The following is a 17,211-nucleotide window of genomic DNA, read 5'->3' on the forward strand; positions in this document are numbered from 1 at the left end:
TGCGGGTATTGTCAATACAAGAATCTCAATATCTATTTAACCGATTTCCCACAGTACCTATTTTTCACCATCTCCCAAAGATCCACAAGTCCCTGGAGAATCCACCAGGCAGACCAATAATTTCTAGCATTGGATCTTTGGGAGATGGTGTATCTAGGTACGTGGATATTTATCTCCAACCCCTAGTAGTGGTTCTCCCGTCCTATATCAGAGATTCAACACATTTACTAAATTTGTTACAAGAGATCACTTGGTGTCACAATTATACATGGGTCACACTAGATGTATCATCACTATACACAATTATTAGTCACAATCTTGGCATCCTAGCTGTCACTCATTTCCTTAATTTATCAAATTTACACACTCCACAAATCACTTTTCTTTTGGATTGCATAATATTTTTATTACAGCACAATTACTTTCTTTTTGACCAGCACTTCTATCTTCAAAAACAGGGCACTGCCATGGGTACTTCCTTTGCACCTTCCTATGCAAACCTCTTTATGGGCTTCTGGGAAAATAAACACATTTTCGGTAACACTAATCCTTTTCGTAAGCACATTATCTTTTACCGTCGTTATATAGACGACCTTATCCTGATATGGGAGGGGGACCACGACACACTGGGAGCTTTTATTGACTATCTGAATGACAATACTTTCAATTTAAAATTCACATCATCAGTAAACATTAATCATATAGACTTTTTGGATATAAGATTATCCATAGATGTGAACTGTACAATTCAAACGAATTTATTTCGTAAAACAAATGCCCGCAACTCTCTGCTAAGGGCAAACAGCAGCCATCCGAGACCTCTATTACGAGGCATACCCAAAGGTCAATATCTCCGACTGAGAAGGCTTTGTTCTACTGAAGAAGCCTTCATACAACAGTCGGAGATACTGAACGAGAGGTTCAGGAACAGAGGATATCAAGAAACAGATATACAGTCTGCATTTATGCATGCACTGCAACTAAATCGTTCAGAATTGTTGAAAAATACAAAACAGAGGAAAAAAACAATAAAAACAAAGATCACAGAACCTGAATCTGAGACCCCGCTCTTTATCACCACCTATAGCAACCAGGCTAGTAAGATTAGAAGCATCATAGAAAAACACTGGAGGGTATTAGAACTAGATAGAGGGCTGAAATCGGTCACAAATAATCTACCAAAATTTGTATATAAAAAGGCAAAAACCATAGGATATCATCTATCTCCTAGTTTATACACTGCGGGACACAAGACATCCCGAGATAGACTCCCAAAAGGCTTCCACAAATGCGGCAAATGTACATACTGTAGATATGCCACACCACTAAGTTCAGTTATTAATAAATATACGTGTCAGAAATACAAACTAAAACAATTTATGACATGTTCTACCAATTATGTTATATACAAACTTAATTGTGCTTGTGGTATGACCTATATTGGGAGGACGATCAGACCTCTAAAAGTGAGAATTTCAGAACACCTAAGATCAATAAAAAAGGAAGATCCTAACCTACCAGTGTCTAAACATTTCTCATATTGTCCAAAAGGCTCCAGTGACACTTTCTCATTCAGTGCATTAGAACACATTCCTAGACACACAAGAGGAGGTAATAGGGAGAATGTACTGAACCAGAGAGAAATGTTCTGGATTTATACCCTCGGGTCTTTGGCACCCGGGGGTATAAATACAGATTGGGAACTTAAGCACTTCTTGTGAAATGTATGTTCATTATTTTCTCCATACATCTATGTTGAAAGAAGAACTAACCTGTTGTACCTAACGTTATGCACATCAAAAATAATGCATATATTTACAATACATCACAAGACTATTTAAAATATCATGATGTATATACATTGCTCTTCTCATATTGTCTTTATCTCCTTAAAAATATAAATAATAGAATGTAATTATAACGAGATGTATAACATATGCTTCACCCATTGCTTAGATATAGTCATCAGTCTTTCTTAAATTACCTCGAATAAATCTGTGCAACTGTTCCAAATGTATACTTTCATGCAAGAATTGGCACAATAGATTTTTATTGGTATATTAATCCATCATGTATGATCGCAATATAAACTATATAACCCGTATCAATGATTCAAATCTTATCATTATAAACTATTTACATAGTCACCAGACACTCAAAAACGTTTACAAACATGAGTGCGACCATACATTATGGATAATATCAAATTGTTTACAAAGAGTCCTTCAGTTTATGCATAGTTTATATGCTTTAGATGTTGTTTTTAACCACCACCTTTGATTATGTATGTTTTTTGTATGGTGGGGTGATAATGCTGGGTCCCGTTTGTAATTAAGATTTCCCCATTGCTACGGAGTGATGACGCTGCGATCTCCATGACTACAAGCATAGCTTGTAAACAAACCATCCATGCATGGAGCCCGTCGCGTCACATCCGGTTCCTGACTTCCGGTGTCGTCACTTCCGGCCAATCGAGCCGCGGCTGTGAGCAATTTGAAACGCAATGAGAGGCACTATATCAAGGGGGTCCCAGCATTACTTTTTCACTCTCTGACGAAGCGCCAACGAGGCGTGAAACGCGTAAGAGCTCCCTCCATTTTCCTGACTGCACCATGATGTCCGAATAAAGAATATCTTTTAACCACAAGCTGCTTTCCTGATCATTTATGGCTGTGCTCTGACACACTGCCTCCAGCAGAATACCCACTTAATTAACAATTAGTTAACTGAGGAAGAAGTTCATAGGAGACTTGATAAAATTTAAGTAATTAAAGCACCTGGCCCCAATGGCATACATCAAGAGTTCTTAAGTAGTTAAGTTCAGTAATAGACAAACCATTACATTTTTAATATTCAAGGACTCAATTTCCACAGGCTCAGTACCACAAGATTGGCGTAAAGCAGATGTAGTGCCTATATTTAAAAAGGGAGCTAGATCACAACCGGGGAATTACAGACCTGTAAGTCTGACTTCAATAGTGGGGAAGCTACTTGAAGGTTTAGTATGGGATAATATTCAGGAATACCTAATGGAAAACAAAATTATTAGTAATAGTCAACATGGATTTATGAAAGATAGGTTGTGCCAAACTAACCTTATTCGTTTCTTTGAGGAGGTAAGTAGGAATTTAGACCAGGGTAATGCAGTTGATGTGGTCTACTTAGATTTTACAAAGGCTTTTGATACGGTTTCACATAAGAGGTTAGTGTGCAAAATAAAGCAAATTAAAATTGGTAAAAATATTTGCAACTGGGGTTGAAAACTGGTTGAAGCATAGACAACAGAGTTGTCGTAATTTGAACTTTTTCCGGTTGTACTAAAGTTGTGAGTGGAGTACCTTAAGGATTGGTACTGGGACCCCTGCTTTTTAACTTGTTAATGAATGACCTTGAGGTTGGCATTGAGAGTAAAGTCTCCATCTTTGCTGATGACATAAATTACTGTATGTAAGGTAGTAGAATCAAAGCAAGATGTAATTTCTCTCCAGAAGGACTTGGATAGACTGGAAACTTTGGGGAAGGATTTAGGAGTGCTTGTAGACAGCAGGCTTAGCAATAATGCCCAAAGTCATGCAGTAGCTGCAAAGGCAAACACAATCTTATCTTGCATTAAATGGGGAATGGATGGAAGGGAAGTAAACATAATTATGCCCTTTTATAAAGCATTAGTAAGACCACACCTTGAATATGGAGTAACATTTTGGGCACCACTCCATAGAACATACATTATAGTACTAGAGAAGGTGTAGAGAAGGGCCACCACATTAATAATTGTCTTTATGAACCCCCAAAACCTTTTCCTTTCATTGTAATGCTAATCTCATTGCCCCAGTCTGTCTGGATAATTAAAATCACCCATAATGCAAACATGACCTACAGCAGCGGCAGCTCTTATTCGAGCAAAAGCCGCTGGCTGTATGCGGCTGGGAAGCGGGTAGCCGCGGCGCGTGGCGGCGCACTGTGACGTCACAGTCACATGCGCGCCCGGCTTCCCCGGCTTCCCCGGCTTCCCCAGGCTTCCCCGACACCCCTGGAGATGAAATTAAGGTAAGCGGGGGTGCGGGGAAGCAGAGGGGCAGAGCAGAAGCCGGGTTCGGGGTCCGGAAGGGGGGGTAAATTGCGCGCGATGAGGAGGGGGGGTGAGTGGGGGAAACGCGGCGGCGCGCGTTTATTACTGGCGGCAGCTGGGGCAGATCCCGGCATGCCGCCGGCATTTACTTTAATAAAGTATGTCGCTACTGTAGTTTTGATGCTTTCTCCATTTGAAAAAGTATTTTGACTTCCTCTACCTCACAGATATTTAGGGGTTTATAGCATATTCCTACAAACATTTTCATTATACCTTTACCTCCAGTGCTAATTTCTATCCACAAGGTCTGTACATTTTCATAATTTCCTTCATAAACATATTCCATAATAATAGGTTTTAGATCCAGTTTAACATATAAGCATATCCACCTCTTCTATTTGCTCAATCCTTCCAAAAAATGGAATAACCCTCTAAATGAACTGCCCAGTCATTAGTTTCATCCCACCATGTTTCAATAATGCCTATGATATCATACTGCTCCGTTGTTGCTATTCATTCAAGCTCATCCATTTTATCTATCAGGCTTCTTGCATTAGCAAGCATGCATTAAGATGTTTTTTTCAGTTTGTACTATTATCTTATCTGCTCCTGCCTTTCTACTCCAATTGGATTTAGTTCTAACATTATCTGTATTTAATATGGGTGTCTCCCAGCTTGCCAAATTCCCACTTGCCCACATTCTACCTTCATGCCCACTTGCTATTTCCCCATCCTTATCTATTCTATTTAGTTTATCTGTATCTTGTCCCGCCCCTGTTCTACAGATGTTTCTGTTATGCCTGAAGCCCAGCCGGTTTGCCAGTCCCGGATGTCATACATAAGCCAAAAATTATCTTGAGAAGAATTGACCCTGGTAATAAAGAATCTAAAGCCCTCAAAGGCTCCTGGTCCTGACGGGTTTTCCAACCTATACAACAAAAATTTTTGCAGAATTTTGACCCCACATTTGCTCAATATGTATAACACAATTTTATCGGACGAGACTTTTCCTTTTAATACGTTTGAAGCTTTATTGATACACAAAGGGAAAAGGACCCTTCAAACTGTGCAAGTTATAGGCCCATTTTTTAAAATAAATGTAGATGTAAAGATATTTTCAAAACTGCTTGTAAACAGATTGAATGCTTTGCTTCCCTCTTTAATAGACCAAGACCAGGTGGGCCATGTCCCGGGCAGATATGCAAAAGATAATACTAGGCGTATGATTGATTTAGGTGCGGTTGCTAATAAGAACAAGAACCCCTCCGTGTTATTGAGTCTTGATGCAGAAATGGCATTTGACAGGGTGGACTGGACATATATAGAGTCCACCCTTCGGGAGTTTGGAATAGAGGGAAGTGTCTTGAGAGCAATATTGTCCCTTTACAAAGGCCCTCGGGCCACAGTCATGTGTCAAGGATTCCTGTCAGAAATGCTCCCAATTAAAAGTGGTTCAAGACCAGGCTTTCCCCACTGTTATTCGCTTTATGAATAGAATCTTTGTGGCAGCCAATCAGGAAAACTCTAACATCTCATTGATCGAGGTGGGAGAGCACTAATATAAAATAGCATTACTGCGGGTGACATTATTTTAATCATTACTAGGTCTCTGACTTCCCTGCAGGACCTATTCAGTATTCTTTCAGACTTTCATAGACTATCCGGGTTTAAAATGAATACGGTCAAGTCGAAGGCGTTAAACATCAACTTTGAAAAAGTAGTAGTTAAGCTGCTTTCTATAAACTTTGATTTCAAGTGGCAGCCCCTGACCATAAAATACCTTGGGGTATTTATTACCAATGATTACAACTCCTTTTATCAAGTAAATTATCCTAAGATATTGAAGTCCCAACAACAGGTTTTCAAAGTTTCGGCGGATTTCTCGTAGATAGGTAGGATTAAATATTCTCTTACGTCTGCTAAATCTATTCCAGACTCTCCCAGTTCCCATTTGTATGAAATAATGTAAAGATCTTCAGTCTCAAGTCACTACATTTATCTGGAGCAATAAAATGCCCAGAATTAGCACACCAAATTTTACCAACACAACGGCTGTGGGAGACTTAGCCCTCCCCTGTATTCTCTCCAATTACAGAGAGGCTCAGTTCACACAATTAGTAGCGTGGCATTCCGTGCCCACTTTGAAAAAAAGGGCAATGATAGAATCAGACATAGTTCAGCCAATGAAATTGGATAAACTTTTATGGATTTAGTTCACAGTAGAGGTTGGTAGAGGGAGGTGGCCCCTACTATTGCCCACTCTTTAAATTTGTGGAAAAATCTCAAACTAAAATTCTCCTTTTCCAGCTGAAACTCTGCTATGCTCCATCTATGGGAGAACCCTCACTTCCTCCTGGGACACACGGGAAAGGCATTTCCATTTTGGCATAAAGCTAGAGTGGAAAGACTATACGATCTAAACGTGAACTCTGCACTTAGACAATTTGAATGTTTCCACAAGGAAAATAAACGACCACACAGTGAATTCTGCGTTTAATGTAGTTAACTTACTGTTATTCCCACTCACCCATTTTGAGAAACTGTGCTTGGACAAATCCGTCACACAGAAACTTATATCACAACTCTATGAGTATTTTTTGACACCTGGGGAAGTTTAGGCTTAAATTTACATCCCAGTGGAAATTAGCTTTAGAAGAACAACAGAGAAACTGCAAAAAATGCGCAAAGCAGCGCACTGCACAGAGAAGTAGGGAAACAGGAGGTATAAAAATTAAAAATGTATTGCTCAACCAGCATTACAAAAAGGAAGTGTGAATCCTCCTACAGGTTTCACACGAACGTGCTTTATCAAGGAGTATCACTCCTTGATAAAGCACATTTGTGTGAAACGCGTAGGAGGGTTCACACCTCCTTTATGTAATGTTGGTAATGTAATCCTTCAATAAAAACGTTGGTTTTATGTATATATATATATATATATATATATATATATATATATATATATATATATATATACACACACAGTGTTCGACAATCCTATACATTTACACGCCCGGGGCGGGTGGATTTAACCTCCGGGCGAGTAAATATTGACCCAAGCAGCACACGTGTTTGTTTTTTTAAATTTCCCTGCTCGCGCTCAAATTTCCCTGCTCGCGCTGAAAAAAAACAAAAAAACGCCCCCTGCCTGACAGCTGATTGGCGCGCGCTCCCAGGCTTTGTGGGTGCGTGGCTAGGCTCTATATGAGCCCGCCCCCAACGAGCGGCCATTTTTTTCCCCAAGGAGGACACAGTAAGTACTAGCTGTGCCTTCCCCCTGTCCCCGCTTCCCCCCGTGTCAGCCCGCGGGGCTGGGAGATTGGAACGGGGATGTCCCCTCAGGTCCCCGCTTCACCCCAATCCACGTGTCAGCCCGCGGGGTCGGGAGATTGGAGCGGGGATGTCCCCTCAGGTCCCCGCTTCACCCCGATCCACGTGTCAGCCCACGGGGCTGGGAGATTGGAGCGGGGATGTCCCCTCAGGTCCCCGCTTCACCCCGATCCACGTGTCAGCCCGCGGGGCCGGGAGATTGGAGCGGGAGGGGGGGGGGAGCGGGGTGGTGGTGCTGGTCGCGGCCTTTCCTCTCTTCCGACTCCCCCGTGTGTGTAGAGTGAGAGTGTGTGTGTGTATGTGTGTGTGTGGGTGTATATGGGGGAGTGTGTGTGTGTGTGTGTGTATATGGGAGTGTGTGTGTGTGTGTGTATATATATGGGGGAGTGTGTGTGTGTATATGGGGGAGTGTGTGTGTATATGAGAGTGTGTGTGTGTGTGTGTGTGTGTGTGTGTGTGTGTGTGTGTGTGTGTGTATATGGTGGAGTGTGTGTGTATATGGGGGAGTGTGTGTGTGTATAGGGGGGAGTGTGTGTGTGTGTATATGGGGGAGTGTGTGTTTGTATATGGGGGAGTGTGTGTGTGTATATGGGGGAGTGTGTGTGTATATGGGAGAGTGTGTGTGTGTGTGTGTATATGGGGGAGTGTGTGTGTGTGTGTGCATATGGGGGAGTGTGTGTGTATATGGGGGAGTGTGTGTGTGTGTATGGGGGAGTGTGTGTGTGTGTATATGGGGGAGTGTGTGTGTATATGTGTGTGTGTAGGACACCAGATCAGTCACCCCCCCACCTAGTCAGTCAAAGTCACCCAGTCAGTCGCCATCTCCCCACCCAGTTCCCCCCATCAGTCAGCCCCCCCCCTATCTCCTCCCTGTCTCTCCCCCTCCCTGTCTCTACCCCCTCCCTGTCTCTCTCCCCTCCCTGTCTCTTTCCCCTCCCTGTCTCTCTCCCCTCCCTGTCTCTCCCCCCTCCCTGTCTCTCTCACCTCCCTGTCTCTCCCCCCTCCCTGTCTCTCTCCCCTCCCTGTCTCTCTCCCTGCCCTGTCCCTCACCCACACTCTCTCTGTCTCTCACCCACACCATCTCTGTCTCTCACCCACTCTCTCTGTCTCACCCACTCTCTCTCTCTGTCTCTCACCCACTCTCGCTCTCTGTCTCACACTCTCGCTCTCTGTCTCACACTCTCGCTCTCTGTCTCACACTCTCGATCTGGATATCTTATTTACCCTGTATATCTTAACTGCCCTATACTACACCTACATAATTTATACTGCTTTCTTCCAGATCTGACTCAAGCTTCACATGGAAGACATTGGAACCCCCCCTAACCCAGAAGACAGGTAGGGAACACCTCCCCTCCAATGTATAACATTGCGGGAATGCGGGTACCTGGACATTGAGGGACTGCGGATCAGGTAAGATCCCAGGCGGGATTGCTGCTTTAGATATTGTGAAGCAGGGACGTACAGACACTGGTTAAGGGGTTCAGGAAACTAGTCACTCACATCTGGCTTTTATTTCTAGATCCAACATTTACTTACACACACACACACACACACACACACACACACACACACACACACACACACACACACACACACACACACACACACACACACACACACACACACACACACACACACGTAACAAGGACTAATTGTAGTATAATGTAATACAATAAATACATTTGTCAAAAACGAATGTTCTGACTAGGAATTTATTAAATGTATTTTATTTATATTAGAGTTAGGGAGTGATCACAAAACCACACCAATTGAAGCAAATAATGAATGAATGGTAATCCAAAAAAGTGGGTGCAAACTGTGAACTGAAAAGTGAATCAGAAAAAGGGGGGGAAAGGAGAACACAAAATGAATGTGTCTCCTAAAAGAATTCACTATAATGCACTCCTACTTAATTTAAAATTTAACTTTTAATATATTTTCATAAAACATATGTTACCAAAAGCGTCGTGTATAATACATTAAAAATAAATTAAATTGACATTAACTAGCGTCTGTGTCAGTGAATGTGTGTTAGAGTGGTCTCAAACGACAATTAGTGGTAGAGGCTTCTAGACACAGAACGCTGCTTGGTCAGGGTATAAACCCCTCTGGGGCACCTATGAGATCAGGTACACAAGTATTATTAAATAAATAAATAAACGTAGACACTCAGTGACTAAGATGTATCGTAAGGCTCCAGCAGTCCTGCTTGGTTTGTAAACCACAGTGCACGTAAAGATGTTGGTTATACATGTATTGCCAACCAATATATATTAAAGTGCTGCTGATAGTATAGTGATGGAGGGTAGATGATTCACAGCTTAGTGAAGCAAATGTTCACAGCATATTAATCATTGAATCATTCTACAACGCACTCCAAGTGGTTATATCATATAAAGAGCATGAATGCTTGCGCACTGAGTGTTAGTAAAGTACCCAATTCAGATCTACATAGATAAAGCCAGGTAGACTACAGAACACTACATAAAAGCAGCTCCAAGTAGGAAACTGACAACATGGCGCGTCCAACGCGCGTTTCCCTCCAGCAAAGGAGCTTCCTCAGGGACAATTTGTCCCTGAGGAAGCTCCTTTGCTGGAGGGAAACGCGCGTTGGACGCGCCATGTTGTCAGTTTCCTACTTGGAGCTGCTTTTATGTAGTGTTCTGTAGTCTACCTGGCTTTATCTATGTAGATCTGAATTGGGTACTTTACTAACACTCAGTGCGCAAGCATTCATGCTCTTTATATGATATAACCACTTGGAGTGCGTTGTAGAATGATTCAATGATTAATATGCTGTGAACATTTGCTTCACTAAGCTGTGAATCATCTACCCTCCATCACTATACTATCAGCAGCACTTTAATATATATTGGTTGGCAATACATGTATAACCAACATCTTTACGTGCACAGTGGTTTACAAACCAAGCAGGACTGCTGGAGCCTTACGATACATCTTAGTCACTGAGTGTCTACGTTTATTTATTTATTTAATAATACTTGTGTACCTGATCTCATAGGTGCCCCAGAGGGGTTTATACCCTGACCAAGCAGCGTTCTGTGTCTAGAAGCCTCTACCACTAATTGTCGTTTGAGACCACTCTAACACACATTCACTGACACAGACGCTAGTTAATGTCAATTTAATTTATTTTTAATGTATTATACACGACGCTTTTGGTAACATATGTTTTATGAAAATATATTAAAAGTTAAATTTTAAATTAAGTAGGAGTGCATTATAGTGAATTCTTTTAGGAGACACATTCATTTTGTGTTCTCCTTTCCCCCCCTTTTCCTATTTTATTTATATAGTTTATTTTAAAGCGGGGTTGGGGGCGGGACTAGGGTTGGGGGGTGGGACTAGGGTTGGGGGGCGGGACTAGGTGGGGAGTAGATTTTTTGGTTGGGCTAGTAGATTTTTGGGTGATTTGTCGAACACTGTATATATATATATATATATATATATATATATATATATATATATATATATATATATATACAGCTTAACCCCGTTATAGCGCGACCCGTTATAACACGAATTCGGTTATAACGCGGTTTTCACGTGGCTCCCGTTTAAAATACAAATAATTATTTTTTTTTTTTTACATTTTCTTTGTACTCTGCCACACTGCCACACTGCCACACTGCCACACTGCACACACTACCAGCACACACTCTCACTGCACACACTCCCAGCACTCACTGCACACTGCTCACAGCACACACTCTCACTGCACACTGCTCACAGCACACACTCTCACTGCACACTGCACACACTCACTGCACGCTGCACACACTCTCACTGCACACTGCACACACTCCCAGCACTCACTGCACAGACTCTCACTGCACACACTCCCAGCACTCACTGCACACTGCTCACAGCACACACTCTCAATGCACACACTCACAGCACACTGCTCACAGCACACACTCTCACTGCACACTGCACACACTCCCAGCACTCACTGCACACAGCACACACTCTCACTGCACACTGCTCACAGCACACACTCTCACTGCACACTGCTCACAGCACACACTCTCACTGCACACTGCACACACTCTCACTGCACACGGCACACACTCTCACTGCACACACTCTCACTGCACACACTCCCAGCACTCACTGCACACACTCTCACTGCACACACTGCACACTGCACACACTCCCAGTACTCACTGCACACTGCTCACAGCACACATTCTCACAGCACTCAGAGCACACTCTCACAGCACACAGCACTCACAGCACACAGCACTCACAGCACACTCTCACAGCACACAGCTCTCACAGCACACTCTCACAGCACTCTCTCACAGCACACAGCACTCACAGCACACTCTTACAGCACTCACAGCACACTCTCACAGCACTCACAGCACACTAAACTGCACAGCACACCTCCCACTCCCCCTCCCTACCTTTGGTGTCGGCTGCTGAGATCGGAGCGGAGCTGGCATCAGGAGGAGGGGGGGGTTGTCGGGAGGAGGGGGGGTGTCGGGAGGAAGGGAGGGAGGTGTTGGGAGGAGGGGGGGGTGGTGTGGATGCCGGTAGGGGGGGGTGAGTGAGGAGCAGGCTGGGACTCGGAGCTCCTCGTGGGCTAGGCCCAAAACTGATTATGCCGCAGAGGGCCGGTAGGTGTGGGGGCCTCGGGGGGGGATATCATATTTATCTGTTACTAAGTGTCCGGATCACAGCCACACCTCCCATTTGTGCAGTGTGTGTTATTACTAGGGCCTTTTCTTTTTTTGCATTGCCAGCATCCTCTTCATACCGATGATTAAAACAGTGTGCTGTGTTCATAACACAGTTGCAGTTAGGTACATTAGGAAGTGGATGCCGGTGGAGGGGGATGGATGCCGGTGGTGGGAGGTAAGGAGCAGGTTGCGGCTGGACTCGGAACGACGTGTAGGGCTTCCGGCCACTTCTTCCTTCCCTCCTTACTCCCTCCCGATCAGGCGCGCAGCGGGCATTTTTTTTTTTTATTAGCGCGACCCCGGTACTAGCGCGGTCGGATCGGGTGGCCCCCGAGGACCGCGCTATAACGGGGTTTAGCTGTATATATATATATATATATATATATATATATATATATATATATATATATATATATAATAGCAAATGTAAATACTATGGTGGAGTATTTTGTCACTTTTTGTGTGTGTGTGTGTGTATATATATATACAGTATATATATATAGGTCCGGAAATAATTGGACACTGATACAAGTTTTGTTATTTCGGCTGTGTACCAAAATAAATTCAAGTTACCGTTAAATAATGAATATGGGCTTAACGTGCAGTCTATCAGCTTTAATTTGAGGGTATTCACATCCAAATTGGAGGAAGTGTTTAGGAATTGCATCTCTTTAGTATGTAGCCCCCTCTTTTTCAAGGGACCAAAAGTAATTGGACAATTGACTCAAAAGCTGTTTCATGGACAGGTGTGGGCTATTTCTTTGTTATTTCATCATCAATTAAGCAGGTACAAGGTCTGGAGTTGATTCCAGGTGTGGCATTCGCATTTGGAAGCTGTTGCTGTGAACACACAACATGCGTTCAAAGGAGCTCTCAATGCAAGTGAAACAGGGCATTCTTAGGCAGCAAAAAAAAAAAAAAATCCATCAGAGAGATAGCAGGAACATTATGAGTGGCCAAATCAACAGTTTGGTACATTCTGAGAAAAAAAGAACGCACTAGTGAGTTGTGCAACACAAAAAGGCCTGGACGTCCACAGAAGACAACAGTGGTGGATGATCGTAGGATCCTTTCCATGGTAAAGAAAAACCCCTTCACAACATCCAGCCAAGTGAAGAACACTCTCCAGGAGGTAGGCATATCATTATCCAAGTCTACCATAAAGAGAAGACTTCACGATAGCAAATACATTCAAAAGCCTAAAGAATAGAAAGGCCAAATTAGACTTTTGAAAAAAAAAAGGGAGTGTACGTGCTACAGCGCTAATGCTTAAATAGTAGTGTGACACTCTACAGAGTAATTAACTCGGTGCCTAAAATTTAGGGGGGCAGTCAGGAACAGTGATAGATGAACTAAACACACAATACATACAGAAAAGAAACCGGCGCCTCTCACACTCAATATAACAGTGATAGTTACATCATCATCCGTGGAGACACTAGTTGCTATGCCTGCATTCATTCGGCATCTTGTGAGTAGGGCTTGAATTTTGCCCATCCGGATAGCAGTCATTGTTCAACTATATGTGTATGTCACATTTTTTATTAAACCAGTTTTTTATATAGTTGGTTTATTGCAGGTTTTCAGTACTAGTATGTTTGTTTTAGTATAGTTGTGTTGTATGTGTTGTCATTTAGTTTTATAGGTTAAGGTTTTTAATATCCTATACAGTAATACACTATGATTGTTTTTTGTTTTTTTACTTCCATGAGGTGAGACAACTATCAAGAATCTACAGAGGATTTCTAGTTACAACAGGACTGGTTCATGCAATATGGCCAAATTAGACTTTGCCAAACAATATCTAAAAAAGCCAGCCCAGTTCTGGAACAGCATTCTTTGGACAGATGAAACTAAGATCAACCTGTACCAGAATGATGGGAAGAAAAAGTATGGAGAAGGCTTGGAATGGCTCATGGATCCGAAGCTTACCACATCATCTGTAAAACACGGTGGAGGCAGTGTGATGGCAAGGGCATGCATGGCTTACAATGGCACTGGGTCACTAGTGTTTATTGATCATGTGACAGAAGACAGAAGCAGCCGGATGAAGTGTATAGTGATATATTGTCTGCTCAGATTCAGCCAAATTCAGCAAAGTTGATTGGACGGCGCTTCACTCTACAAATGGACAATGACCCAAAACATACTGCAAAAGCAACCCCGGAGTTTTTTAAGGCAAAGAAGTGGAACATTCTGCAATGGCCGAGTCAATCACCTGATCTCAACCCGATCGAGCATGCATTTCACTTGCTGAAGACAAAACTTCAGGCAGAAAGACCCACGAACAAACAACAACTGAAGGCAGCTGCAGTAAAAGCCTGGCAAAGCATCACAAAGTAGGAAACCGAGCGTCTGGTGATGTCCATGTGTTCCAGACTTCAAGCAGTCATTGCCTGCAAAGGATTCTCGACAAAGTATTGAAAATGTACATTTTATTTATGATTGTGTTAATTTAACCAATTAAATTTGAGCCCCTGAAATAAGGGGACTGTGTATGAAAATTATTGCAATTCTTAAAGGTTTCATACAATATTTTTGTTCAACCCTTTGAATTAAAGATGAAAGTCCGCACTTCTATTGCACCTCGGTTGTTTCATTTCAAATCCATTGTGGTGGCGTACAGAGCCACAATTATGAAAATTGTGTCAGTGTCCAATTATTTCCGGACCTAACTGTGTGTGTATATATATATATATATATATATATATATATATATATATATATATGTATATATATATATATATATATAGATATATAGATATATATATATACATGTCGAGGTATCAGTACCGTGTTAGCCGAGCTTCAATAATCAAAAAATAAATAGATTATTTATTATTATTTATTATTTCCACACCCACCCACACCATTTATATCCACTCCCACTCCACACACACCTTTTGTAATGCACTGTATATACTGTGGGCTCTCCATTCATTTTTATTCACACTGATACACATACACACTCTTTCATCACTTGCTTTCAGGAACCTTTTGACACATCCAGCCATAAAACACATCCACACCGGGGGAAGGACCAGCACAGATAACATTCCAATAGACACTGTTTATAGTATAGCTTTTGCTTGCTTCATTCATTGTAACATCGCCGGAAGAAGAGATCAGTGTATCTCGAAAGCTCGCACAAATAAAAGCATTTAGTTAGCCACAGAACGGTATCATCTATTTATTTTTTGATTTTATATATATATATATATATATATATATATATATATATATATAATATTACATTAATTGATCTTACCGGCTTGTGGTACTATTTTTGCATTCTACAATAGATCCATATTAAACAAAGGTCCATTCTACAGTATGTTCAGATGCTGGCTGACACATTTCCTTTTTTAAAGTATAGAAAGTATAACCATCCTCACATTGATGAGACTTATAATGTCGTAATAGCTCTCTGTGAGTAGGTTTACTGGCTGTGCACTTATTTAATCCGGGTTGTGTTGAAAAGCTGTGTAATGTGGCAGACATAGGTTTATAGGGGTCAATCCTAAAATAGATAAGAAGCAAAAAGTGATACTGTGTGCTCATTTGCATGTAATTTCCCAGAATTCTCGACTGCAGTGGAAGCACTGTATGCTCGGAGATAATTGTGAAAAGTAGACTTTGCTGACATTTCTCAAACGTGAATGTGCTCACAAGTGATATTTTTTATTTGCTATGCAAAATATTTTTTTATAAATTTGGCATTTTTACTATGTTTCAATTTACACTAGTGTTGGTTTGCTCCTCCACATTACGGTTATCAGAGTTATCCAAGCTATTACCCTTGTAAAATTACCTATAAAGAATAAGTAAGGCACAGACAAGTGCAGGGATCCCCATAATTATCCCCCTTATTATCTTTACATTACATTTTTCTATTTAAATGCTTGTATTTAATTTCGTTTTTTTCATTTTTTTCTACATGAAAACTTTATGTAAACATTTTTTTTCTGTATTTCATTTTTTTGTATAAATACTTCTTATTAAGTAATTGAAAATTGCTAAATTATTTAGTACTTTCCCCTATCATAGTGTCTCATGAATTCGCCTACTTTAATGAACAGACTCAATTGCCTCAATGGCCATTCAAAAGGCATCAGTATAGTTCATCTACCAGAGCTTTTTTGCATATCTTTTCTTTCTGTTCAACCAACCAGATGTTTTAGTATCCTTGGCCTGTGACTTCTTCACCCATCATTACTTTTCCAAGTAACAAAACTTCTTAACGCCAGTGGCAAAAGCTCTGGTGTTTGATATTTGTGGATCTGATTTAAGAGACATTCACTTTATCTCCCTATGCCACAGACGTCATCATTTAGGATTGCAAACCCTTTGGGGAAATCAATCAATGAATGGATGAACATTGCGGACTCTTGTTTGTATAAAGCACTTGTTAGAGATATTTGTTTAATTTAATTTCGTATTTTGAGAGTCGGCTTAGTGTATTTTCTAAAGCTATGTTTTCATGATTACATTTTGATGGCCTGTTTATATGTTGTTACCTAAATAATTAAATTAGTCCACCATAACATGCATTTTTAAGGACATGTCTTTACTAACATTTTCCAGCTGATTGCATTACTGTAGGATTGTGGCTTATTTGTCATCATGTTCGTCAGAAATACTTTATATACACCAGGTTACAAACTGCTTAGCAAAACTGAATGTATATTGTTATTTGCCAACGTATATATCATCTCGATTCAAAATTAAATTTTCAATGAATATTTAAGGTGTATTTTATTAAAGTCTCCTGGATGCAAAACTGAGGCAAACTAATTGCACAAAATATATTAAGAAAAAAAGATACAGATGCAGCGGCCGTTATTCGAACACTTCACGCGTTGTATACCTCGGAATACCGATGTCATGGCGCGTGATTTCTTCCAACCGTACTGCCTTTAGATGCAAGTGCCGACGAGTGCAGAAAATGGCATTTTAGTGTTCTTGTTTTTAAACACCTGAAATTGACACAGTAGCACAGTACTATACACATTACAATTCATTCATTTCATTGCACACAAAAAAACAGAATCCATGAAATTCAAACAAAGCAACCACGATAAACACGTGTGCCTGGGGCGATTG

At 41.2% G+C, this 17,211-nt stretch overlaps 1 protein-coding gene across 3 annotated transcripts in view; it reads left to right on the forward strand.

Moving 5' to 3' along the window:
* Positions 1–17,211, forward strand: part of BCAS3 (BCAS3 microtubule associated cell migration factor) — a 1,601,451-nt gene that overhangs the window by 347,190 nt on the left and 1,237,050 nt on the right. The window lies entirely within an intron of this gene.

Source organism: Ascaphus truei, chromosome 3, assembly GCF_040206685.1.
Source record: "Ascaphus truei isolate aAscTru1 chromosome 3, aAscTru1.hap1, whole genome shotgun sequence".
NCBI lineage: Eukaryota > Metazoa > Chordata > Amphibia > Anura > Ascaphidae > Ascaphus > Ascaphus truei.